The 27,956-nt window shown below is 35.6% G+C and overlaps 1 protein-coding gene across 9 annotated transcripts in view; it reads left to right on the top strand.

Annotated features, from left to right (window-relative positions):
- The first annotated feature begins 585 nt into the window (after positions 1–585).
- MPDZ (multiple PDZ domain crumbs cell polarity complex component) overlaps positions 586–27,956 on the top strand; it is a 301,840-nt gene continuing 274,469 nt past the window's right edge. For 8 of the 9 annotated variants that reach the window (XM_074197518.1, XM_074197517.1, XM_074197516.1 and 5 more), the window contains exons 1-2: positions 587–805; positions 20,613–20,730. The gene's annotated coding sequence lies outside the window, so the exon portion shown is untranslated. Of the gene's footprint in view, positions 806–20,612; positions 20,731–27,956 lie in introns of all 9 variants that reach the window. The other variant, XM_074197510.1, reaches the window with a different exon arrangement.

Genomic DNA, 27,956 nt, shown 5'->3' with positions numbered 1-27,956 from the left:
CAATTCAAAAGATCTGAGAAAGATCCTCAATATATTGAATGGAGAAGTTAGGGACAATTTAATCTTCTATTTTCTCATGGGATGAGAAGGTTTGGAGAAGTTATAATCTCAACCACTTTGAGTGAGCATTAATAATAGTGAAATTACAGATCTGTCACATTAATATTAGTTACCAAATCAAATCATCCCACATGGATTGTAATCAACAAACAAGCAATCAGAAAGTAGCAGTCCAGCAACAGAAACTCTTGAAAGCATGACTGATTCAAATTTTACCAGAAATTCATTTGGGGTAACTGAACTAGATATAATCCTTTAAAGTTTGCAAATTTGAGACAAAAAGTAACCTCTGAAGTAAGTAACATAGTTATTATCTCCATTTCAGAAAAACAAAAAAACAAAAAAACCCAAACCAAATTAAAACAAAACTAAAGTGAGGCCTAGATAAAGGTCTTCAATATTCTTGGTTTTAAAATAAAGAGATTAATCAGATGGTCTCTAAGGTCTTTTCAACTCTAACATTCTATATTCTATGTTCTAAAGTCCCTGAGAGGTCTAACATTCTGTAGTTTTTCACTCTTGGACACCAGAATGATCTTATGAGGTAGAATCAAAACACAGTGCTAGACCCAACTGAGAAATTTCATAAACATCTGGTGAATGAGATAGACAAGTCAACATTTTATAGGTCAAGATAATCTCACACACATGAGGATGACTGCTTCAAAGGGAACCACCTTACCTTGAGTCCCAGTTCCAACACAGGAGTGAACATTTTCTTTACAATCCAATGCTCTATGACTGGGTGAGTTAACTTTATATCTTGGATACTCAGTTTGTAAAACAGGGATTAGGAATAATTATCTTTAGAGTAGTACCACTACTATTATGAACAAGTGTACTTCAGGACAATTAAGTTCATATATGAGTGTAAATCATTACATCAATCTTGAGATAGTTCCATTTTTAAAAGAAAGTAAATGGGGGAAGCTAGGTGGCATAGTGGATAGAGCACCAGCCCTAGAGTCAAGAGGACCTGAGTTCAAATTCAACCTCAGAAACTTAATAAATGCCTAGCTGTGTGACCTTGGGCAAGTCACTTAATCCCACTGTTTTTAAAATTTTTTAAATCATTTAAAAGCAAATAAATGAATGGTACCTGTCATCTGAAAGAAACTCAATAATACCAACTTTCATTATTCATAAAATATCAACATGGGAGACATAAGAAAAGAATCCCCTTTCCAGTATGTTTATTTTCTCTTATCTACAATATCTGTGGGAAATTGAGCCATTTGTGAAGCAAAGGTATACAAATACATAAATAAAATGAGGAAGTGGCAAAATTAAAATTATTAATATTTTAATTGGATTTTTGCACCTTCCTGTCTTCTCTAAGAATAAATGTTATTTCTGTTTTAAACTCTGATTTCTTACTGAGTTTTTGATGAAAGTCCCTTAAGTCTTATAGTATATATATTTAATTTAAACTTATTAAACATGAAGGTTTGGGGATATTTCTGTTGTAAATTAAAGAAAACCTTCTTTAGGGAGCATTCTACAAGAAGGTTGGACCTGCTGCTACTCCATCTAAGGCTAGGTTGGTATCCAAAGGGAACAATCTCAAGAAAGGCTATTTTGCACATAGGTGAGAGGAATAGAAGAAACAGGCGAATATCATCTCCAACCTTTACATTAATAGTAATGGGATTACTAAAAGTTTCTGGATTAAACCCAAATAAATTAAATCTCCAAATACCTTAAAGGTCAGTACTAGCTACTTAGGAAACTATGTGCTAAAGAAACAATTTTATTTTATTTTACTTTTAGGTAAAAGGTAGAAAGGAGAGTATGCTCTAAAGTGTTGCAAATAAGAAAAGCAGATGCAAATTTCAGTTTTACAAACCCCAAAAAGGGAAAAATAAATGTTAGCAGTTTTCAAAAATAATCACTAAATGAGATATTTTTTTTTAAAAAAATCTCCAGTTCACTGTTAGTCTAAATTACAGTTGGAATGATGCCAGGAAGTTACTGAGTACCAAAAAGGTGAAAATTTCCTTTTTCTAGGGAGCACGATTAATTCTGCCAAAGCCCCCTTGAATCCTTTGCAAATGTGTTTCCAAATAAAAGTGCTCCATTTCTCTGCTGGATGCCAATAAATGGTGAGCCTTAAACTCAGAAATGCATAGCCAAGGGCTCATTTATTCAACAACAAGGAAAGACAGGTTTTTTCATATGACACAAGGGAGGATATTTCTTGCTTTTAAAAAAAAAATGAAAGTCCATTTTTTTGTTAGTGGAAGCTTGTCCCATTTTTGTCAGCATTTTGTTTCTGTTCCATATTATCTGAAAGGCCAACAGATAAATTTACTTTGGACACAATGCTGGAAAGCTTCCACTCAGCCCTAGCAACACTACATGGATTTCTTCTTTGGTGGGCTTTGGACTTTTTATTTTGATTTTTTAAAACTATTGCAAGATACCCAAGGAAAAAGCCAAGCAGGAAATCTCCACTCAAACAACACACTTCACACAAGGGTGATAAATAATCTCCTGCTACAGATTTGGTATTATAATAATAATGCTGTTGGTTAGACTACAGGACTTCAAGCATCTGTGATTCTCCCATGTAGTCTTGCCAACACAAACCACATCCTCTCTGTGTCTAAGTCTATGGTCTTCCAGAATTGCTGAAGCCAAAAAATTCATCATCATGAGGTCAACTGGTAATGAGTCTTTCTGAACTAAGCTTGGCTGGTCCCTTAATAGGAGGCCCATAATCTACACTGAGCTCCATGCTTTGATATATCTATAATCTCATTAATATGAGTAATTCCTCCAAAAAAGTGACTCAAAAAACCTAGTCATATTTTCTTATCCTATACAACACATATCCATGTTCTCCTAACAAATCCATACAACATATTGAATGACTGAACTCCACATCTCTTTATATATTATGCGTGCCAATAAAGAATAAAGACTAGTCAAACTACCTCCTTTTTTCAGATTTATGCTTCTATGATTATATTTTTTATGTTTCTTCTTTTATGCAACTATTGTGACCTACTCACAGTTACAATGTAATGCTCCACTGCCCTTTGAATGAACTGCTATTTTAATTCTTTGGAGATGAGTGTTCCATAACCTGTAATCATACAGTATCACTAGAATCCTGAAATTTAAAAAGATGAGTCTGTTTAGAGAAGTCTGCTGTCCTTAAATGTTCTGCATAATTTCCCAAAGGCAATCCAGTGAACTCCACTTTTCCATTTCAATTTTTGGCCAGTTCATTGTTCATTTACTGTATCTGTCCAAGATATATGCACTGACAGAACACTCTATGGAGTATCTAACAACTGTATTTCATAATCTAAGCCATGAACATTCTTCATCCCCTTTTCTCATATCATTGGATAGATCAAATTCTTTCGAGTGACTGAATTTCACTTAGGAGATTCTATAATGGGCTGGGACTTGGTGTTATAGTGTTACATAATCACAGATCTCAATCACAAAAGTCAATACTCAAAGTATTTCCATTTTGGTGAATGCAAACCCTTGGCCATAACTTTTGAGAAGTCGAGGTATGCATTCACCTCATGACAAGGTTTAGGGGAAAAACTCTTTAATGATCTTTAGGAATTTAGGTTGCGTTCCCTTTATAAGGGTAATAATAATCATGACAGAAATGTTGGATTATGTAGAGTTGTTTGCAATTATCTATGAGTTAATCTAAAGAAAATTTAGAGCAGGTAGGTGGTGCAATGGATAGAGTACCAGTCCTAGAGTCAGGAGGACCTGAGTTCAAATCCTACCTCAGACACTTAATACAACCTAGCTGTGTGACCTTAGATAAGTCATTTAGCCCTCTTACCTTGGTATGGGGGGAAGAAAAAAGAAAATACAAAGAAAAAGATTTTCACATCCAGGTATTCTTGGAAAGAATAACATACAAACTCTCTCAGGGAACAGTATAGAAAATTAGTAATACTGAAAATGTTCAAAGATGGTAAATATTGGAGACTATCATAAAAATGTTGGGTGGATGATGTGGTAGCTATGGCAGAAGACAGTGGTCTTTCTAATTTCAATTTAATTCTGTACATATCTCTGAAGTCCATATTATATCCAAGGCTCTTATTATGATAGGTAGTTTGCTGTAGTGGACAGAAGTCCAAGAATTGAGTTCATCTTGTTTCTTACATATAACTAAATGAGCATCTGTTAAGTATCTTATCCCCAATATTGTTTCAAGTGCTGAATAAAAATAATAAATAAATTAAATAATTCTTTACCAAAAAAGAGCTCCCATTCAAGTAGTAGCTGTGTGAGCCTAGGAAAATCATGTAATCTCTTAGTGCCCCAAGCAATTATCTAAGACTATAAGCTGTACAACTGTTGCTGATCTTCATTGGCAGAAAGAGGTTTTTTTAATAAGTTCTCTAGATCTTTGTCCTCAAGGAATTTACATTCTGCCACGTTCTGGTAGTGTTTTTAGTAGTAGACTGCAATGTTCATTAAAGTTAACAAATGGGTAATAAGCATCTACTTTGTAAGCAAAATTCTATTTAAACTATGACCAAAAACTCATAGGAATAAACTTCACTTTTAGAATAAAGATAGAAAAGACATATATCTGTGTTAGAAACATGACAGATGATGGGGAGGCTAGGTGGTGCAGTGGATAAAGCACTGGCCCTGGAGTCAGGAGTACCTGGGCTCAAATCCAGTCTCAGATACTTAATAATTGCCTAGCTGTGTGTCCTTGGGCAAGCCACTTAACCCTGTTTGCCTTGCAAAAAGAAACTAAAACAAAAAAGAAATTTGACAGATGTTGACAGATTGTATGAATATGTCCATTCATAGATTGCATCACTGATCATTCTTTTATTAGCTTTCTACCAAGCACAAGGCATTATAATTGCTAAAATATTATTGTTACTGTTGAGTTGTTTCAGTCATGTCCAAATCTTCATTGGGAGTTTTCTTAGTAATTATATTGAAATGGTTTGCCATTTTCTTATTGAGGTCATTTCATAGATGTTAAAATAGAGGCAAACTTGCCTAAGGTCACACAGCTAGTAAATGTCTGAGATCATATTTGAATTCAGATCTTCCAAAAAACAGGTCTGGCACTCTATCTACTGCCTCACTTTCTAAGGAAGAATATAAGTTTTATCCTAAAGGAATTTGTAATCATAAGGAATGAAAAATGTAAGCAAGCACTTAGGAAGCAGGTACTGTGCATCAGGAACTTTACAAATATTATCACATTTGATTGTGACAATCAAATAAAGTAGGTCCTATTATTTTTTCATTTTATAGAGAAAGAAACTGAGTCAGGCAGCCATTAAGTGATTTTGCCCAGATAGACCCTTACTAGTAACATGTCTGAGACCAGATTTTTATAATCAGATCTTCTTGCCTCCAGATATAGTTCTCTATCCATTATGCTACTTTGCTGTCTCAGTAAAAAATATATACACAAATTATTGTTATGCAATTGTATGTTCATTGAATGTTCGCCCATGTGGGAAACCTGGGACAACAAAAATTGTTTATTTATAGAGTAAAAATATGAACTTCCAGAGGCTAAAATATTAGTAACTTTAGTGAATCACTTTCAGATGACTAAGCATTCAAGTTAGCTATTTTCAGGGGAAGAACTATCACCAGACTTAATGTACCAAATCTCTACTATAGAATGAGTTTATTATGTAAATATCTTTTCATTCATTTTGCATTTAATTATATGCTCCTATTGGATCAGAGAGTTTACTAGGGAGGAGGAAGAGAGAATGCAAGATCCTTAGGGATAGGTACTGTTCAATTTTTGTTTTCTCTCCTTGGGCATACTATACTGAATGGTGCATAGTAGTTAATAATTAAATTCTTGTTGATTGATTTATTGACATTAGTATTTGTATTAAAAAACTTTACATGCAACTTTCACATTTATTTATTCTTTGACCTTCAGAACAAGGCTTCAGAGTCAGGGAAGGAATTAGGATCCTAATTTTATTGATGAGGAATCTGTAATTCAGACAGGCTAAGAGACTTGCTCAAGGTCACACAAAAAAAAAGCCAGAACTCAAATTTGAATCATCTGACTCTAAATCTTATGTTCTGTTTTGCTCTATCAGCATACCAAAAGAAGTAAACTTATTCATTTGTTAACCAAAGACACATATTTCAAAATGTCTGGGACAAGCAGAGAAACAGAGCAAAGTTAACTAGCCCACATGGGTATTGAACCCATGACCTTGACTACATTAGCATTATGCTAAGATGACTGGCCACAGACATGTGGTGAAATATTTAGTGAAATCAGCACTGAGGAATGAAACAAGCAATGAACACCACAAGCATCTTGTTTCAACATTTACCTCATAAAATAAAAGCTATTTTGCCATGTTTTCTAATAAAGGCTCCTGCTCATCAAGATCATATATATGGAAGGTAGCCTCAGTGTCATATGGCCTCAATGGAAGTTCCATTGTCATTTCTATGAAATACATATAGTTCAGGGGTTCCCAATCAGTGAGGAGTAATTTACAAGGAATCTATGAATTCATAGGTATACCTAACATCCATTTATCATAAATTATTTTCTGAAGCAATATCAGCAAATAATTATTAAGCAACTACTCTACAAAAGATACTAGAAATACCAAGCCAAACACAAACATTCATTCCCCGGTCTCAAGTAATATGGAGCTCACTAGGAAGTAGGAAGATGCCAAAAACATATTTAAATAAATACACATAATTTGAAGTACAGGCCATAAATAAGGAAATCTGGAAACAGATACTAATTCCTGTGCTTAGGTTTTAAAAAAGTAAGAGTTCTAAAAAGCAAAGGTGGGGCCAACTAGGTGGCATAGTAGATAGAACACCAGGCCTGGAGTTAGGAGGATCTGAGTTCAAATCCGACCTCAGACACTTAATAATTGCCAAGCTGGGTGACCTTGGGCAAATCATTCAATCCCACTGCCTTCAATTAAAAAAAAAGAAAACATTGGTGAGGAGACAATACCTTCCAAGCAAAGGGCACAGAACATGCAAAGAGATGGAGTCAGGGAACTAGATGCTGAGTCTGGAGAAATTCTTAAACAGACTAATTTTATAGTATTGGATATATGAAGGGGAAGAATATGAAATAAGATTGTAAAGGTAGACTGGAATTAGAATGATATTCAAAGTCAGTGATATTTGCATAAATTATCCTGGAGAAAACAGAGACATAGGATCAGAGGACTGGAATTCATTTGCTTTAGGAAAGATTAAGTAGATTAGAGAGAGGAGAGATTGAAAAGAGGGAAATAATCAAATTAGTGTCTTTTGCAGATGGGAGGTGATAAGAGCCTAATTTAAGATGGTGACCTTGTAGTGAAGAAAAGTGTCTAGATCTATGAGAGATGATACTGCAAACATAGAATTGAAAAGACTTGATAAATATTTGCCAGTAATGAAAGAAAAAATAGGCAGAGTCAAGGATGATTTGCAGATATTAAACATGGATAACTTGAAGAGTTGAAATACCTCAAAAAAGAGAAAAATTAGACGAGAGGCAGATTTAGAAGTTAAGATTATGAGTTTGGTTTTGGACATAAGAAATTTAAGATGCCTACAGAATATCCAGATGAGGGTATCCAATAAGAAGTTGGTTATGTAATACTCAACATTATAAGAGAGTTTAGGGATAGTTACAAAAATCTCCATAGTAGACAACATTGAAGAAAGGAGCCAGCAATAAAACCCATGTCCTCAGATGTAATGCCCGAAGTATAGACAAAAACAAAGAGATTTCCAAGAGATAAATGGTCAAAGAATATGAACAAATTGTTTTCAAAAGAAGAACTGCAAGAAATCATCTCTCTCCTCTCCTTTATAGAGATAAAGATTGGCAGGTGTACAGATTGAAAATAAAGCATATTACCTAGATGTGTGGCCTTGGGCAAGCCACTTAACCCCATTCATTGCCTAGCAAAAAATAAAAAATAAAATAAAAAAATAAAATAAAATAAAGCATATAATGCCATTTTCCCCATTGGATTGACCTTGCAGAATTTTTTCCCTCTTATTCCTCTTTATCTTTTCTTTAAAAAATTATCTGCTATATGGACTAGCTTTCTGGGGAGGGGTGGGAAAGGAAAATGGGAGAAATTTTGGCTGTGAAAAAAATTATCAGTAAAATTTAATAAAAAACAAGAAAACAAAAAGAATCAAAGCTTTTAATGTAATGAGGTCTTAAAGATATCACTAAGACTTGGTAGTTTCAGGCTTACTATCTCAGTATACCTATAGAAGAATAGTCTTTACATAAAAGGAATGGAATAGCTGAATGGGAGTACATTAATACTATAAATTAAGATGATATAATCATAAAAGGAAACCCAGGAATCAAAGAAAGGAAGTATGGTAGAGAGCATTTGGATGAAGATCAACAGAGTTAAAAGCAGAGACTTTATTGCCATTGGAGTTATAGTACCGACTACCTGGACAGAAAGAGGAAATCGATGAAATGTTTGGAAAACAGATCACAAGGCTGGCACAGAGGCAAGATATGATAGTGTTGGGGGACATCTGTTGGAGTCTTCTTTCTGCCAAAAGAAGACTGGCTAATGCTTTCTTCACTTGCCTTAATGATCATTTCATCCTTGCAAAGGTTGGTTAACCAATAAAGGAAAATGCTACTCAGTATCTGATTCTTATAAACATAAGAAACTCGTTGCTAAGGTGAAAATAATGGGACCCTTGGGAGGAATGACTAATCTATCTTATATAGAAAAGTATAGGAAAGACAAAAATGATCTGACAAGCACTGTAGATGTTGGAATAGTAACTATTGGCATAAATGTCTTGCAGATAAGTAGACTGTCCAAATAGATACCATGATATCAGCAATTCTATTTTTACTTTCTTTCTTCTTTAACAGGTGAAAGCATTAGCATATGACTTGAATACAAACTACTATATATAAATAATACCTGGGTCGAAGTAGAATGTTACCATTAAGATCGGAAAGGAAAGTCTAGTTAATTCATATTCACTATGAATATTTATTTCAAAAGATTCAGATAAAAGATAGGTAGGATTCTATAGATTAAAATCCTTTTGGCCAGGAGGTATAAGAAGCATTCTCTAATAGATTTCACACACACACACACACACACACACACAAAATCAGTAAGGAAAAATGTGGGAAATTGTCTAAAGAAATTCCTGTGGATATAGAGGGAACTCATCAAACAATTTAGATTTTTTTTGAAAAAAATATGTGAAAAACAAACATGAGAACAAAAGCAATAAATGGAAGATGGATAAAACTACTATCTTGTAATACCAGTGCTAGGTGTACTTAATATCAGAATGAACCAAAACTAGCAAATGAAGTTACAGATTAAAAAAGATATGTGTGTATATACATATAAACATATATATATATATGTATATGTGTGTATATACATACACATGTATGTTTATTTATTTATATATTCTTTTGTGATAAAAGTATATAATAATATATGTATGTATATATATGGCAGCTAGGTGAATAAAGCAGTAGATAGAGTACTGGTGCTATGGTCAGGACAACTTGAGTTGAAATGCAATCTTACTGTTCTACCCTGGGCAAATCATTTACTCCTGTGGAATAAATACCATTCCAAGATCTTTGCCAAGAAAATCCCTAAAGAATGGTATCACAGAGAGTCAGACTTGATTGAAACAATTCAACAAATACATACATTCATACATATATATATATATAAGCATATATATAAAGCATGTATAAAAGCATGTATAAAAGTTATGAATGCAAAAGATGAAAAGTAAATTTTTCTTGTGTATTATATGTTTTTGTTTGTTAGTTTTATTGTTAATGAGAATGATATTTCTTTGAATTTGGAAGGAAAAGTCAAAGATTATTCTCCCTTGTTCAAGTCTCTTTCCTGAAGAACTCTTCTTTCAGCTCTCTTCTTAGAGGCAGATAGGGGCCTGAAATCAGAAAAATGAATTAGAATTTGATTGAAAACAATTACTTGGAGGAATGAAGGTCCCAGTGGGGTGTCCCAAAAAACCCCAAAGTAGGTTTCCCAATAATACTCAAAAACTCAGGAAGCACCCCAACACCAGGCACAGGCTGGAGAATTGAGTAAACAGGCAAAAAAAGAGGAACATCATTGAGAAATTCTTTGTCTATGATTCCAAGAAGGATCAAAATATTCAATCTGAAGATAAGGAAGTATAAGCTCCTGCATATAAAAACTCCAAGAAAAATGTAAGTTGGGCTCAGGAAGTGACAGAGTTCAAAAAAAGATTTTGAAAATCAAGCAAGGGAGATAGAAGAAAAATTGGGGGTGGGGAGAATGAGAGACATACAGGAAAAACATGAAAAAGAAGTCAGCAACTTAGTCAAGGAGATCCAAAAAATGAAGAAAATAACATGTTAAAAAACAGCATAGGTCAAATGGATAAAACAATTTAAAAAGTTATTGAAAAGAATGCTTTTAAAAATCAGAATTGGCCAGATGGAAAAGGAGATAAGAAAGCTCTCTGAGGGGGAAACGTTCTTCAGATATAGAGATGGAGCTAAAGGAAAGCTGATGACTTTAAGAGAAGTCGAGACACAATTTCAACACTAAAAGAATGAAAAATTAGAAGAAAATGTGAAACATTTCATTGAAAAAAACAACAAATCTGGAAAACAGATTAAGGAAAGATAATTTAAATATTATTGGGATACCTGAAAATCATGATCAGGAAAAGAGCTTTGACATCATTTTAAAAGAAATCCTACAGGAAAATTGCCCTGATATCCTAGAAGTAGAGGGCAAAACAGAAATTGAGAGAGTCCACTGATCTCCTCCAGAAAGAAATCCAAAAAAACAATCCTCAGGAATATTATAGCCAAGTTCCAGAACTCGCAAGTCAAAGAGAAAATATTACAAGCAGCCAGAAGGACACAATTCAAATATCATGAAGCTGCAGTCAGGATCACTCAAGACTTAGCAGCAACTACATTAAGGGCTCATAGGGCTTGGAATATAATATTCTGGAAGGCAAAGGAGCTTAGAATGCAACCAAAAATGAACTACCCAGCAAAACTGAACATCATCTTCCAGGGGAAAAGATGGGCTTTCAAAGAAACAGGGGGAATTTCAAATGTTCCTTATGAAATGACCAGAACTGAACAGAAAGTTTCACCTTCAAATACGGGACTCAAGTGAAGCATAGAGAGTGAAGGAGAAGGGTATAACATGAGGGACTTAATGATGATGATGAACTGCATGTATTCCTGCATAGAAAAATGATACTGATAAGACTCATATGAAACTTCTCATTTAGTAGAGCAGGTAGAAGGAACTTTTATAGATGAAGTACAGAAGATAACTGAATGTGAAGATATAATACATTATAAAAATGGAGTCAATGGCTAAAAGGGAAATGTACTAGGAGTAAGAGAAAGGAGAGGTGGAATAAGCTATTTCATATAAAAGATACTTTATTTTGCAATAAGCTTTTGGAATGATATGGAAGGGGGGAAGGTGAGGGGGGATGAGGGAACCTATACTCTCATCAGAAATGGTTCAGAGAGGAAACAGCATACACACTCAATAGGGTATAGACATCTAGAGTAAAAAGGAGAGAAGGGGGATAGGGGGAAGGGGGGAATGTGGGTGATAGAGGACAGGATAGATCAAAGGAGAGAATAGTCAGATATAACACATTTCCTTTTTACTTTTCGCAAGGTGCTTGGATTGGGTGGTCTGTCTGGGACTATGGTGCAGGGTGGTTGATGGGTCTCTGGTGTGGTATGTGGGTTTGAGGCCTCTTAGACCCATGGCCACCACTCTGCTACCCTACAGCACAATTTAGAAGAGGGACAGAGTGAAAGGAGAGAGAGAAAATATATGGTAGTGGGGAGAAATGGTTGGAGGGTATTACAATAGCAACAGTAACTGTGGAAAAATATAGAAGTAACTTCTGTGATGGATTCATGATAAAGAATATGATCCACCTGAGATAGAGCTGATGGAATGAGAACACAGACTGAAACACATTTTTTCTCTTTCATTTACTTTACTTCTCATAAAGTCCTATATTTTTATGGGGGAGGGGGTATGTTTATTCTTAAACAAGAATATTTTAGGAATGTATAAAAAAATCACTTGTACAAAAATATTCATAGCAGCCCTGTTTGTGGGGGCAAAGAATTGGAAATTAACATAAATGTCCTTCAATTGGGGGAATAGCTTAACGAAATGTGGTATATGTATGTCATGGAGCACTGTTGTTCTATTAGAAGCCAGGGTGATGGGAATTCAGGAAAGACCAGAAAGATTTGCATGGACTGATGCTGAGTGAGATGAGCAGAACCAGAGGAACATTGTGCACCCCAGCAGCAACATGGGAGTGATGACCAACCTTGATGGACTTGCTCATTCCATTAGTGCAACAATCAGGCACAATATTTTATTTTTCTTCCTTAGGGATATGATTTCTCTCTCATAACATTCAACTTAGATCAATGTGTACCATGGAAACAAGAGTAAAGACTAACATACTGCCTTCTGTGGGGGGGTGCAGGGAGGAAAGCAAGATTAGGGGAAAAATGAAAATTAAAAAAAAATTAAAAAATAAAAAACAGTTGGAAGACTGGCCTTGGACCCAAGAAATTCTTTGTTCAAGCCCAAGACCTGACATATACCTTCTCTGTGAACCTTGACAAATCCCTGTACCTTCCAGTCCTTTTGAAATTTCTGAGTTTTAGTTTAAGAGATACTGCCCACCTGCATTTTCCCCCCTCATAAAATGTGAGTTCCCTAGAGGGAGGCACTAAATCTTTGCATCTTCTGCTCCTAGCCCAGGGTTTATCACTTAGGATGAACTTAAATAAATATTTAAAAATTGACTGATTAAAATAAGTAATACACATAGGTGGTGCAATGTTGAATTTGGAGTCAGGATATCTGAGTTCAGATACCATGTGTTTGACACTGAGCAAGTCACCTACTCACTCTTGACCTCATCTGTAAAATAAGGAAAATAATAGCACTCGCCTCACAGATTTTATATGTGAACTGAATGAGATTATATGTGTAAAGTGTCACTTAAATACTTTTATGATGATGATGATGATGATTACTAGTATTACTCTTACTATTTTCTTGTTTCTGCAAGGCAATGGGGTTAAGTGATTTGTTCAAGGTAACACAGTTAAAGGAAGTAACTGCCTGAGCTCAGATTTGAACTCAGGCCCTCCTGACACCAGGGCCTGTGCTCTACCCACTGTAACACCTAGCTGCCCCTATTACTATTAATATTAAGGGGATAGTAAGAAAACATTGTTTCCCTTATCAGTTAATATCTGAAACAGTCAAAAATATCCCCAAATAATAAGATCAAAGCTAGAAACAGTAATCACTGAGTATATTTTCTAAGATCTTTAAAATAATATGAATATTGGAGAAGTGAGACCTCCAAGGATTAGTGATATTTAATCAGCAAAAGAGAAATTTAAGGCATATGTAATAAACATTTTCAAGTCTTTGAAGGACATTATTGTGGAAATGGGATTATATTTATTTTTCTTGGCCTCAAAGGGAAATAAGGTCAAGAAAAAAGTAATTCTTTTTCTTTCTTTTCTTTTAAAAGAAATGAATGAAGTTTTCTAAGTACAGGCCAATGAGTTTGATTTTGACTACTTGCAAAATTCTAGCTTGTGTTACCAAAAAAATCTTTTGGGTGGTCCCAAAAGTCCAGTCTAGCTTCATCAGGAACAAGTTATCCAAGACTCACTTTTTTTTTTTTTGTTTTTTTTAGATTTTTGCAAGGCAAATGGGGTTAAGTGGCTTGCCCAAGGCCACACAGCTAGGTAACTATTAAGTGTCTGATTTGAACTCAACTACTCCTGACTCCAGGGCCAGTGCTCTATCCACTGTGTCACCTAACCACCCCCTCATTTCCTTTTTTAGAGAGGTTTATGGGGCTTGTTGATGAGGTTAGTTCTGAAGTTATAATATACCCTTCTGTAGTTATCTATAACTTACCTTGATTTTAGGAAAGTTTTCCATGATCTTCCTTTGGAAAATATAGAGATATGTGGTTTAGATGAGGGAATAATTAGGTGAATCCAAAGTGACTAAAAGGCCAAATTTAAACAATAGCCATTGATGTTCCCAAGGTTTAAGGTCACATGTGACACACCTTAGGGATCTATATTCATCAGAATGCTATTACTTATTTTTATCAGTGTCTTGAAAAAAAGGTGCCATACTTATTAAATTTATTAATATACCAAGTCTAGGGGGGGATGGATCCAAGATGGCGACAGGAGAGGACCTTCTCTCAGTTGCACTGGAGCAAAACTTATAAACTAAGGACTACATTTTTGAGAGACAGAACCCATAGAGGGACCCAGTGAGGCAGTTCTCCTACTCAAGGTAACTTGAAAAACAGCGCTCGATAGGTTCCACGGGGTCAGAGGGGTGGCCCACCAGAGGGGTGACCCACCAGAGCGAAGGAACTTCAGCCTCCCAGAGGCAGCCCCAGGGCCCTGGGAGCCAGCTCCCAGCAGTGGGAGCAGTTTCCTGACCTACACCCCGGGGAGCCCCAGGCAAAACTTGGGGGAACAGTGGGGGAACCTCTGCTGGAGAGAGCACATGAAGCCCAGCCCTCAGGGCACATAACCAGCAGCATGGCCAAGGCAGCCCAGATCCAGTAAACAAAAGCAGGCAGAGCTGGTAAGCAGGAGCCCCCAGGGCATGAGGCCATTGAGCCGAGGGAGGGGAGGGAAGTGAAGAGAGAGACTACAGAGCTCTGTACTCTGCCCCGCAAACAGGACTCCGGGGTTCTGACCACATTCAGATCCTGATCACAGTCTAGGCCCCCCATAGAACAGAAGCTCCCCCCACCTCACCTCAGCCCTGTGGCAGAGGGGGATGCCTATGGTCATTCACAGACCAGGAGGGAGGACAGAGCCTCACACACTGAGATTCTTGTGGGGTTGCCCCAAAAACTCAGGAAGCACCCCGAAACCAGGCTCAGGATGGGAAAAAGAGTACACAGAGGAAAAAAAAGAAACACAATTGAGAGATACGTTGCCTCTGACCCCAAGAAGGATCAAAATACTCAATCTGAAGATGAGGAGGTACAAGCTCCTGCTTCTAAAGACTCCAAGAAAAACATGAATTGGGCTCAGGCCATGACAGATCTCAAAAAAAAGACTTTGAAAATCAAGTGAGGGAGATAAAGGAAAAATTGGGAAAAGACATGAGAGAGGTTCAGGAAAAACATGAAAATGAATTCAGCAGCTTAGTCAAGGAGATCCAAAAATATGCTGAAGAAAATAACATGTTAAAAACCAGCATAGGTCAAATGGATAAAACAGTTCAAAAAGTTATTGAGGAGGAGAATGCTTTAAAACAGAATTGGCCAGATGGAAAAGGAGATAAGAAAGCTCTCTGAGGAAAACAAATCCTTCAAACAAAGAATAGAATTCAGGGAGATTGCCAATTTTACGAGAAATCAGGACTCAATACTTCAAAACCAAAAGAAGGCAAAATTACAAGAAAATGTGAAACATCTCATTGAAAAAACAACTGATATGGAAAACAGATTTAGGAAAGATAATTTAAAAATTATTGGAATACCTGAAAGTCATGACCAGGAAAAGAGCCTTGATATCATTTTCAAAGAATTATTACAGGAAAATTGCCCTGATATCCTAGAAGCAGAGGGAAAAATAGAAATGGACAGAATCCACCGATCTCCCTGAGAAAGAGAACCAAAAAATCAACTCCCAGGAATATTATAGCCAAGTTCCAGCACTCCCAAGTCAAAGAGAAAATATTACAAGCAGCCAGAAGGACATAGTTCAAATATTGTGGAGCTGCAGTCAGGATCACACAGGACTTAGCAGGAACTACATTAAAAGCTCGTGGGACTGGGAATATAATATACCGGAAGGTAAAAGAGCTTAGAATGCAACCAAGAATCAACTACCCAGAAAAACCGAATGTTCTCTTCCAGGGAAAAAGATGGACTTTCAACAAACCAGAGGAATTTCAAATGTTCCTGTTAGAACGGCCAGAGCTGAAAAGAAGGCTTGATCTTCAAATACAGGACTCAGGCAAAGCATAGAGAGTGGAGGAGAAGAGGAAAATATGAGGGACTTAATGATGATGAACTACATGTATTCCTGTATAGAAAAAATGATACTGATAATAATCATATTACCTTCTCATTTAAGAGAGCAGGTAAAAGGAGCTTTTATAGATGAAACACAGGAGAAAACTGAACTTGAAGATATATTGTGATATAAAAATGGAGTCAATAGATAAAATGGAAATGTAATGGAAGAAAGAAAAAGGAGAGGAGGAATAGGCTACGATATTTCATATAATAAGATTTTCCTTTATTACAATGAGCTATTGCAATAATATGGAAGGGGGGAAGGCAAGGAGGAATAAGTGAAGCTTTGCCTTCATCAGAGGTGGCTAGGAGAGGAAACAGCATATATACTCAATGGGGTATAGACATCTGTAGTAAGAAGGAGAGAAGAGGGATGGGGGGGGAGAAAGGGGTACGTATGTGAGTGATGGAGGAGAGGATGGACCATGGGGGCAAAGTGGTCAGATATAAGACATTTTCTTTTTTTACTTCTTGCAAGGGGCTGGAATGGGATGGCCTGTCCAGAGGGCCAGATGGATGCTGGGTAAGGGGTGGTATGTGGGTTCGAGGCCTCTTGGCCCCAGGGCTGGGGATCTATCTGTTTTGCCACTCAACTACCCTACAGCAGAGACAGAGTGAAAAGAGAGAGAAAATATAGTTCATGGTAGTGGAGAAGTACAAATGGAGGGAGTTGCGATCAGCAATGGCAACGGTGGAAAAATTTGGAAGTAACTTTTGCGATGGACTTATCCTAAAGAATGTGATCCACCCACAACAGAGCTGGTAGTGTTGGAACATAGACTGAAGCACATTTATTATTATTATTATTATTATTATTATTATTATTATCATCATCATCATCATTATCATTATTATCATCATCATTAACATTATTATTATTATTATTTTATGGGGTGTGTTGCAGGGCAAATGGGACTGGGTGGCCTGCCTGGGGCCACACAGCTTGGTGATTGTTGGGTGTCTGAGGCTGGATTTGGACCTGGATGCTCCTGGCTCAAGGGCCATTGATCTGTCTGCCCCCCCCAGCCTCCCCTACTATTATTATTACTATTTTATTTTATTTTAGGTCTCTTTTTTTAGTTTTTGTAGGGCAATGGGGTTGGGGTGGCTTGCATGGGGTCACACAGCTGGGTGATTGTTGGGTGTCTGGGGCTGGATTTGGGCTTAGGTGCTCCTGCTTCCAGGGCTGGTGCTATGTCCACTGCGTCACCTGGCCATACCTACAATAATAATAATTATTATTATTGTTATTATTATTATGTAATTTTAATTTTTTTCTCTCCCCTTTAATTTATTGCTTATGGGGGTCCATATTTTCTTGGGGGGTAGTATGTTTACTCTTAAACAAGAATATTTTAGAAATGTGTAAAAATACATTATTTGTACAAAAAAGAATAAATAAATGTTATTACCAAAAAATAATATATATATACCAAGTCAATATGTTAGAATTATTATAACTAAAAAAATTTATTTAATATGGATAAATATAAAGTCTAACATTCAGGTTCAAAAAATCAACCCTACAAATTTAAATTGGGATAGGTTTGACTAGACAATAGGGTGTCTCAGTAAGTTCTGAGTATTTTTGCAAAATAAAATCTCAGTAAGAGGTATGAACAGTTTAACAAGGCAACCCAAAATGCAAATGAGATCTAGAGAGGTAAAGTGTACAGGACAGGGAAGTAATCCTCTTCCAACCACATTTGGAGTATGATTTTTAAAAAAAGGTCTAGATACTACATTTTAGTAATGAGAAGTAGCATTGTATGGAATAGAGATGCCAAAAACTCAGTTTGAGGATGGCACTGAAGCTCCTACAGCTCCCAAGTATAACCCAAACTAGATTAAAATGCAACTGGGAAATATTTAACAAAATAAAAGTACAATAAAATGTAAATAATGCTAACAAGTGTTACTCTAAGTTATTATGTATTGTGTTAACAAAAAAGTCTTTTGGGTGGTCCCAAAAGCCCAGTCTAGCTTCATCAAGAACAAGTCATCTAAGACTCACCTCATTTCCTTTTTTTTTTTTTTAGGTTTTTGCAAGGCCAATGGGGTTAAGTGGCTTGCCCAATGCCACACAGCTAGGTAATAAAGTGTCTGATTTGAACTCTGCTACCCCTGACTCCAGGGATTCTTATGTAAAGTTTGATCACATCCTTTCCCAAAACCCCTTTCTATTTGACTTTGGAATCACTACTAGTTCCTTGGAGGTGAGAAGAGACTAAGGTTCACATCCCTGATAAGATTCTTACTTGCAATATGACTGACCCTAGACATAGTTAACTCCTGTTAAAATGAGACCTCCAAGGATTAGTGATATTTAATCAGAAAAAAAGTAATTTTAGGCATCTGAAATAACATTTTTAAGTCTTTGAAGGACAGTATTATGGAAGAGGATTAAACTTATTTTTCTTGGTCTCAAAGGGAAGAGGCAAGCACAATGACTGGACATTACAGAAAGATTTTGGTTCCCCAAATTGGTTCTCTTAATGGAATAGACTGCCTCACAAAGCAGTGGGTTCCTCCTTACTGGACGTAATCAGATAAAGCCTAGAAAACAATTTCTCAAGTTTTTCCAAGAGGGTCATTCTGAGTCTAGTATGAGATGGACTGTATGTTTTCTGATTCTGAGAATCTGTGACTTTTTCAGGCTGTGAATTCAAAAGTGATGTCAGCATTAGCATGAGAGGTTATATACTTAGCACTCAAGTTGATGTAGTTGAGATTTTGAGGGTCACCAATTAAAGATAGAGATTGAGGGTTACTGAAAAATGAAGGAATTTGCATGCTCCCCGACATTTTAAAACTGCCTAGGATTTATTTATAAATTATTCCAAAGTATACAGGTTAAAAACTCCAAGAAAAGCAGTAAGCACTTTGAGGACAAGGTATGTAAAATTTGAGGGTGGGGAGAGGGGGAAGGACTGATAAAGTCAACCTTGGGCAAAACAGAAATAGGTGATTGCCTTCTATGGGGCCCCTTTTCTCCAAATATCCTGCCTCCCCTTTCATCTGCTTTGGGTCTTCTAAACTGCCCTTTGCCCAAAGCTTGTCATCACTTACCTAACATTCTCAGGCTACCTAGAATTTACCCCTATCATTTAAATTGCATTTCACCAACCTCAGGATCATAAATCAGGAGCTTTGAGTTCAAATCCATTCTCTACCACTAATTTTGTGACCTTGAGTAAGGTATTTAAGCTTTCTGGTCTTATGTATCATCTTATAAAGGATGAAATTAAATAATTTCCTTTTAAGAACCCTTCTCAGATCTCAAAATTACTATTTTAGACTTTTACTGGATATTTCCTCTATACCCTAGGATTTGTTTAAACAATTCAAATCATCAACAAACCAGTACCATAAGACGTAATTTGAAAGCCCTTCTAGGTAAGATCTGAATTTTATATTTTTTCTGATCAATGGGACTACCTCCAAACCTATTTAAGCACCATTTGGGCCAAGTGAAGACAGTGGGAGAAACATTCAGGGACAACTATTATTTTTGATGTGCCTCAAATTGTATCATATAACACTCTGTACATAGAGCCAGATCAATTAGACTTAGAATTTATGTCACATTTTGCTGAGGGTAGAGGCCTCTATATATAGATGCAAAAAAGTGTGATTGACAGATTTGTTCAATCCAATCTGTTACCACTCCTAATTGGCAGTTAAATGGCAAAAGGGTGGGAGGTGGAAATCTTCAAGTTTCTCTCTTCTCCTCCTCCATTTAAGAATTGGCACCCAGGGAATTCTCCACATCATTTCCCACCTGGATACTTTTGTGAACATCATCTTCAGAAACATATACTTCTTCAAAATTAATCCCAGTTGCATTTCTTCATCAGCTCCCTCCCCCTTTTCAGCTTTCTCTTGAGTACTGTCTTTATTAGATCATGAACTTCTGGAGGGCATCATCTTAAACCTTTCTTCATATTCCACTGTTTCTCAGATTTTATAGTATGCAGTAGATGCTCAATAAATGTTTATTAACGTTGATTATGACTCTGATAGGATCTAGAACTTCAGGTTTTCTAGGTATTAATAAACATTTATTTCTCTAGAAGATGGAGTGCTAAACTTGACCTTCTGCCTCAGGCACCTATTAGTTGTATGACTCTGGGCAAGTTACTTAACTTTCCTAAAATTTATTTTCCACATCTAAAAGATGAAGGGATTAAAACTGATGGTCTCTTAGCAATAAACCTATAATTGTTATTAGAGAAATTATCCTATAATCCTTTGTAGACTAGATAGAGTGAATCCATTCAGTCAGCAAGCATTTTCGTGCACTTAATTCATGAAAATACCTATGCTAAGCACTCTGGAAGATAAAAGAATGACATGAGAAAAGGCACCATCTATCCCTCCAATGTAGATTCCTGTCCATTTTTTTTTAACAGAAAAGAAATCATGATTGAGAGGCATAGATCTTGGTGAAGCAGAGACAACACCAGTTGCCGTCAGAAAAAAAAAATGTGTTCAATCCTGAACTCTGCTACTCACAAGATTCAACCTTTGGTAAGTCTTTTGACGTTTCTGGTCCTCAGTGTCCTCATCTATATAAAGAAGTGACTGTTAAAGTTTCAGTGTGAGTATTTATACTTCAGAAATCAGCAAATGCTGCAAATCATGGCCTGGTTTATTGTTCGGTTGATTCTCCAGACTTCATGAAGTGTTAATAAAAGCAGATTAAATTTAAAAGTATGTCCTAAGGGCATGGCTAGGTGGTGCAGTGGATAGAGCACTGGCCTTGGAGTCAGGAGTACCTGAGTTCAAATCTGGCATCAGACACTTAATAATTACCTAGACATGTGGCCTTGGGCAAGCAACTTAACCCCATTGCCTTGAAAAAAATATCTAAAAGTATGTCCTACATACATTTTCCTTTTTTAAAAAAAAGTTCATATTTTGTCAATATTCATTTTTTATTGAGTTCCAAATTATTTTCTCTCAAGTTGCTCCCTCAAGCCCTGTAGAAGGCACCCAAAATAAATAAGATCAATTTTTCATGAGAAGTCATAAAAATATATTTCCTTATTAGCCGTGTTGCAAATAAAAAGCAAGAATTTTTTTTACGTATACTTCAATATGCATTCAAAGTTCATCAGATCCCTCTGGAAGTGGACAATATTTTTTATCGTGGGTCTTTTGGAATTTTCTTGGATCATTGCATTTATCATTTGTTGTTGATCATCATAACAATATTGCTATTACTGTGTATAGTTCTCCTAGTTCTGATAATTTCACTTTGCATCAGTTCACTTCAGCTTTTTTAGGATTTTCTAAAATCATACTTCTAATTTCTTTTTTTATTTTTATTTTAAGAAAGGTTTTATTTATTTTGTGTTTTACAATTTTTCCTCAATCTTGCTTCCCTCCCCCCCACCCCCCCAGAAAAGGCAATTTGTTAGTCTTTACATCATTCCCAGAGTATACATTGATATAAGTTGAATGTGAGGAGAAAAGAAATCATATCCTTAAGAAAGAAACATATTGTATGAGATATAGCAGAATTACATAATAAGACAATTTTTAAAAAATTAAAGGTACATAGAATGTCTTTGGTCTTTGTTCAAACTCCACAATTCTTTCTCAGGATACAGATATCCCAAAATTGTGCCTGATTGTTGTCCTGTTGGTATGAGCAAGTCCATTAAGGTTGATGCTCACTTCCATATTGCTAATAGGGTGTACAATGTTCTTCTGGTTCTGCTCATGTCGCCCAGCATCAGTTCATGCAAATCCCTCCAGACTTCCCTAAATTCCCATCCCTCCTGGTTTCTAATAGAACAATAGTGTTACATCACATACATCTACCATAGTTTGTTGATGGACATTCCCTCAGTTTCCATTTCTTTACCACCACAAACAGAACTACTATGAACATATTTGTACCAGTTATGTTTTTACCCTTATTCATAAGCTCTTCAGGGTATAGATCCAGTAGGGGTAATTGCTGGATCAAAGGGATGCACATTTTTGTTGCCCTTTGGGCATAATTCCAAATTGCTCTACAGAATGGTTGGATGAGTTCACAGCTCCACCAACAATGTATTAGTGTCCCAGATTTCCCACGTCCCTTCCAACATTGATCATTGTCCTTTCTGGTCATATTGACCATTCTGAGAGGTATGAGGTGGTACCTCAGAGATGCTTTAATTTGCATTTCTCTAATAATTAGTGATTTAGGGCAATTTTTCATATGACTATGGATTGCTTTGATTTCCTCATCTGTAAATTGCCTTTTTGTATATCCTTTGATAATTTGTCAATTGGGGAATGGCTTGTCTTTTTTTCAAAAAATTTGTCTCAGATCTCTGTATATTTTAGAGATGAATCCTTTGTAAGAAACACTAGTCCTAAAAATTGTGTCCCAATTTACTACATTTCTTTTGATCTTGTTTACAATTATTTTGTCTGTGCAATTTAATGTAATCAAAATTATCTAGATTATTTTTAACAGTGTTCTCCATCTCTTCCTTGGTCATAAATTCCTTACCTTTCCATTGATCTGACAGGTTAACTATTCCTTGATCTTCTAGTTTGCTTATAATATTGTTTTTGTATCTAGATCATGTATCCATTTTGATCTTTTCTTGGAATAGGGTGTGAGGTGTTGGTCTAATCTCAGTTTCTTCCACTCTAACTTCTAATTTTCCCAACAGTTTTTATCAAAGAAAGAGTTTTTATCCAAATAGCTGGACTCCTTGGATTTATCAAACAGCAGATTTCTATAATCATTTCCTTCTATTGCACCTAGTCTATTCCACTCATCCACCACTCTATTTCTTAGCCAATACCAGACAGTTTTGATGACTGATACTTTATAATATAATTTTAGATCTGGTAGGGCTAAGTTGCCTTCTTTTGTGTTTTTTCTTTCATTAAATCCCCAGAAATTCTCAGCTTTTTTATTTCTCCATATGAATTTACTTAGAATATTTTCTAACTCTTTAATTTTTTGGAATTTTGATTGGTAGTGCACTAAACAAATAATTTAATTTTGGTAGAATTGACATTTTTATTATATTTGCTTGGCCTATCCATGAGAAGTTGATATCTGCCCAGTTATTTAAGTCTGATTTCATCTGGGTGAGAAGTATTTTGCAATTGTTTTCAAAAAGTTTCTGAGTCTGTCTTGACAGGTAAATGTCCAGATATTTTATGTTGTCTGAAGCTACTTTGAATGGGATTTTTCCCTCTAGCGCTCTTTCTGCTGTATCTTGCTAGTCACCTGTAGAAATGTTGAGGATTTATGAGAGTTTATTTTACATTCTGCGACTTGGCTAAGGCTAATTATTTTTAGTAATTTTTAGATGATTTCTTGGGATTCTCTAGTTATACCATCATGTCATCTTCAAAGAATGAGAGTTTTGTCTCTTTCTTCCCTACTCTAATTCCTTCTATTTCCTTTTCTTCTCTCATTGCTGAAGCTAATATGTCCAATATGATATTGAATAGTAGTGGTAAGTGTGGACATCTTTGTTTCACCCCTGATCTTATTGGAAATGCCTCTAGCCTATCCCCATTGTGTATAATGCTTGTTGATGGTTTCAGATAGGTACTGTTTATTATTCTAAGGAACATTTCATTTATTCTTACACTCTCTAGTGTTTTTTAGTAGGAATGGTAGCTGTATTTTGTCAAAAGCTTTTTCAGCACCTTTGATATAATCATATGATTTCTGATGGGTTTGCTATTGATAAAATTAATTAAACTGACAGTTTTTCTAGTGATAACTTGTTGTAGTCATTTTGCTAAAATTTATTTTAAGATTTTTGCATCTATATTCATCAGAGAGATAGGTTTATAATTTTCTTTCTCTGTTTTAACTCTTCCTGGTTTAGATATCAGCACCATATTGGTGTCACAGAAAAAGTTACGCAGAGTTTTGTCTTAACCTATTTTTCCAAATAGTTTATATAGAATTGGAACCAGTTGTTCTTTAAATATTTGATAGAATTCACTTGTGAATCCATCTGACCCTGGAAATTTTTACTTAGGAAGTTCAATAATGGCTTGTTGAATTTCTTTTTCTGAGATAGGGTTATTTAGATATTCAATTTCTTCTTCATTTAACCTGGGCAACTTAGATTTTTTGTAAATATTCATTCATTTCATTTAGATTATCAAATTTATTGGCATAGACATGGGCAAAATAATTCCTAATTATTACTTTAATTTACTCTTCATTGGTGATGAGTTCACCTTTTTCATTTATGATACTAACAATTTGGTTTTCTTCTTTTTTTAATCAAATTGACCATAGGTTTATCAATTTAATTGTTTTTTCATAAAACTAGCTCTTGGTTTTTATTTGTTAGTTAAATAGTTTTCTTGCTTTCAATTTTATTAATTTCTCCTTTAATTTTTTAAAATTTCTAATTTGGTATTTAGCTAGGAGTTTTTAATTTGTTCTTTCTCTAATTTTTTACTTGTGTATTTAGTTCATTGATTTCCTTTTCTCTAATTGATTCACATAAGCATTTAAAGATATAATATATCTCTGGACAGCTGCCTTGAGTGATCCCATAGATTTTGATATGTTGTTTCATTATTGTCATTATCTAGGGTAAAATAATTAATTCTAGCTATAATTTGTTGTTTGATCCACTCATTCTTTAATGAGGTTCTTCAATTTCCAATTAGTTTTTGGTCTATATCTCCCTGTCCCAATATCACATATAATTTTTATTGCCTTATGATCTGAGAAAGATGTATTCCCATTTCTGCCTTTCTGCAATTGATTATTAGGTTTTTATGCCTTAATACATGGTCAGTTGTTGTGTAAGTGCCATGTACTGCAAAAAAGAAAGTATGTTCCTTTTCTATCCCCATTCAATTACCTCCATATGTCTCTCATGTCTAGGTTTTCTAATAGTCTATTTACCTCCTTAACTTCCTTCTTGTTTATTTTATAGTTAGATTTATCTAAATCTGAAAGTGGTAGGTTGAGGTCTCCTACTACTAGAGTTTTGCTGTCTTATGTCTTACTGTAATTCTTTCAGCTTCTCCTCTAAGAATTTTGATGCTATACCACTGGGTGTGTACATATTTAGTATTGAAATTACTTTATTGTCTATGATATCTTTTAGGAGGATGTAGTTTCCTTCCTTATCTCTTTTAGTAATATCTATTTTTGCAGCTGCTTTGTCTAAGAAAAGGTCATTTCTGCTTTTTCCACTTCAGCTAAAGCAAAATATATTTTGTTCCAACCTTTTACCTTTACTCTATATGTATCCCTCTGCTTCAGATGAGTTTCTTGTAAGCAGCATATTCTAGGATTCTGTTTATTAATCTACTCTGCTATTGGCTTTTCGTTTATTCATCCCATTCATATTCAAAGTTATAATTACTAACTCTTTATTGCCTTCCATGTTATCTTCCCTTTGTTTTCATTTTACCCCTTTTTCCCCTTTATCCATATTCCCCAGTGTATTGTTTCTGAATTCCACCTTCAGTGAGTTTGCCCTCCTATATCCAATCCCCCTCCCCCTTTCCCCCTTTCCCTATTCCCCTTTTTCCTTTCCTTCCTTCTGTTGATTCTCCCTTTCCTCCCCCTCCCCTTTTCCTCTTTTAGCACTTTAAAAGTAAGATAAGTTTCTTAATTTAGCTGAGTGTGTGTGTTACCTTTAAACCAATCTGATGAGAGCAAGATTCAGGCAGTTCTCATTTCCTCTCTTGTTCCCCTCTATTGCAATAAGTTCTTTGTACGTCTTAACATAATGATATTTACCCCATTCAGAGTGTTGCACATATAGGTCCTTTTCCATTTTCTTTGATCTTTTTGGCATATGAACCTAGTGGTGATGCTGCTGGGTCAAAGGGTAGGCATAACCTTTTGGGTTTAGTTTCAAATTGTTCTTCAGAATGGATGGATCTGTTCATAACTCCATGAACAGAGCATTATTGTCTCCATTTTTCTACATTTTCCTCAGCAATTATCATTTTCCTTTTTCTGTCATGTCAATCAATCTGATAGGTATGAGTTAGTACCTCAAAATTGTTTTAATTTAAATTTATATAATAATGATCTAGAGCATTTTCTTTCATTTCTCTCTTTCTGAAGAAGAAGACTGTCCCTTTAACCTTGGTTTTCCTAAACAGTACCTTAAGGTCAAACTCTAAACTCTATTGCCCCAAGAGCATTCTACTGCCTCCACAAGTTTGTTCACATTTTGGATCCACCCATCACAACAGAAATCTGGGGACTTTCCATTCTAACCATCTTACTTATTCTATGTACCCTGGGATATCTTGTGACTTCTGTGAAAAATTAGAAATCCAAAACTAAGGAATGGTGGCAATAGCAGATTGGATCTCTAAATTTTCAGTTTTGCAATTTTTTGTCTTTAAAATCCTTGCAGCCTAATTCCAAAGTGAGCTCAGTATGAAACCAGTATGAGAAAAATAAAGCAGCCTCCAACCAAATTATGTTCATCTTAGACCACTCTCAGGGGTTGTTATCTTTGTTGATTTGAAGAAATCAGTTTGGATTTCTTCTTCTACAAACTACCTGTTCATATCCATCAACCATTTATCAATTAGGAAATGGCTCTTATTTTTTATAAATTTGGTTTAGTTCCCTATATATTTGAAAAATGAGGTCTTTAAAAGAGAAACTGCATATGTTTTAAAGAGTCAGTTGTTAAACATTTACTAGCCCCCCCCTTACCTGAAATGCTGTGTCTCTTTTCACCAGTCTCTTAGTTTCTGTAACATCCTTCAAACCTCAACTTAAATCCCATTTATATTAGAAGGCCTTTAGCTGCTAATATCTTGTCCTTTCAGGACATATCCTATTCAGGATATATCTTATGTAGTTATCTATCTGATGTTTTCCCTTTTTTTTTGAATGTATGCTCCTTGAGATCAGAGTGAACAGTATTGTCCTTCTTTGGATATCTAGGGTTTAGCATAGTGTCCAGAACAAAATAACCCCTTAAATGTATTACATACAAAGTAGTCTTAGAGTAGTTCTAGGACAGAGGAAAGTAAGGTGTTTTCTATTCTGATTCCTACACCCACCCTCCCTTCCCCCACTTCTTGGCTCTCACTTCTGCCAGGGTGTTTGGCATTGCTATGCCATTTATCTTTTTTAAAAAAAAGGTTTTAGAGTTTCTGACATCAAGACCTGGAAGACAAGGAAATACAGACATTAGATCCTCAAGTCTCTCTCAGCTATTAATTGGTTAGGGGAAAGGAGGAAAAGTATGGACTTCTCCTTTACCTTGAATTAGAGTCTAGGAGTTAAACATAAGAAATCTATTCTGACACAAACTTAGCCCTTGCATGCTTTGGACTTGTTTTGTTTGATTTAATTATCTAGTAAAATATTATCTTTAATCCTTTCATATCTCAGTTAGATTAAGGGAAGAGGGGTTTTCATTCCTATCCCAAATCAGAATGTAAAGAAACCTGGATTCTTCAGAGTCCCAGAGGGGCTTGAATGTAATGACTAAAGAGAGAAAGGGGAAGAATTCAATGGCAGTTGATGAGGGGTTTGGACCTGGTAGAACTGAAAGTAACTCACCACAGTAGGCTGAATCTCAGTTGGGTTTATTGGTCTCTTTCCTTCTTAAAGAACAATCATGTCAATTTTGCCTTAGTAATGGAGGGAGCAGATTTGAGGTTGATTATAGGCATAATAAGAATCAGTCTTAAGTATTTCTTAGCTCCAACTGACAAGACTATCTCCTTCCTCCTTACCAGATGCCTCCATGAATTACTGCCTAGCCTTCTAG

This window comes from Macrotis lagotis, chromosome 8 (assembly GCF_037893015.1).
Source record: "Macrotis lagotis isolate mMagLag1 chromosome 8, bilby.v1.9.chrom.fasta, whole genome shotgun sequence".
NCBI lineage: Eukaryota > Metazoa > Chordata > Mammalia > Peramelemorphia > Peramelidae > Macrotis > Macrotis lagotis.
The sequence above is the reverse complement of the archived record's forward strand: the minus strand, read 5'-3'. Positions and strand labels throughout refer to the sequence as shown.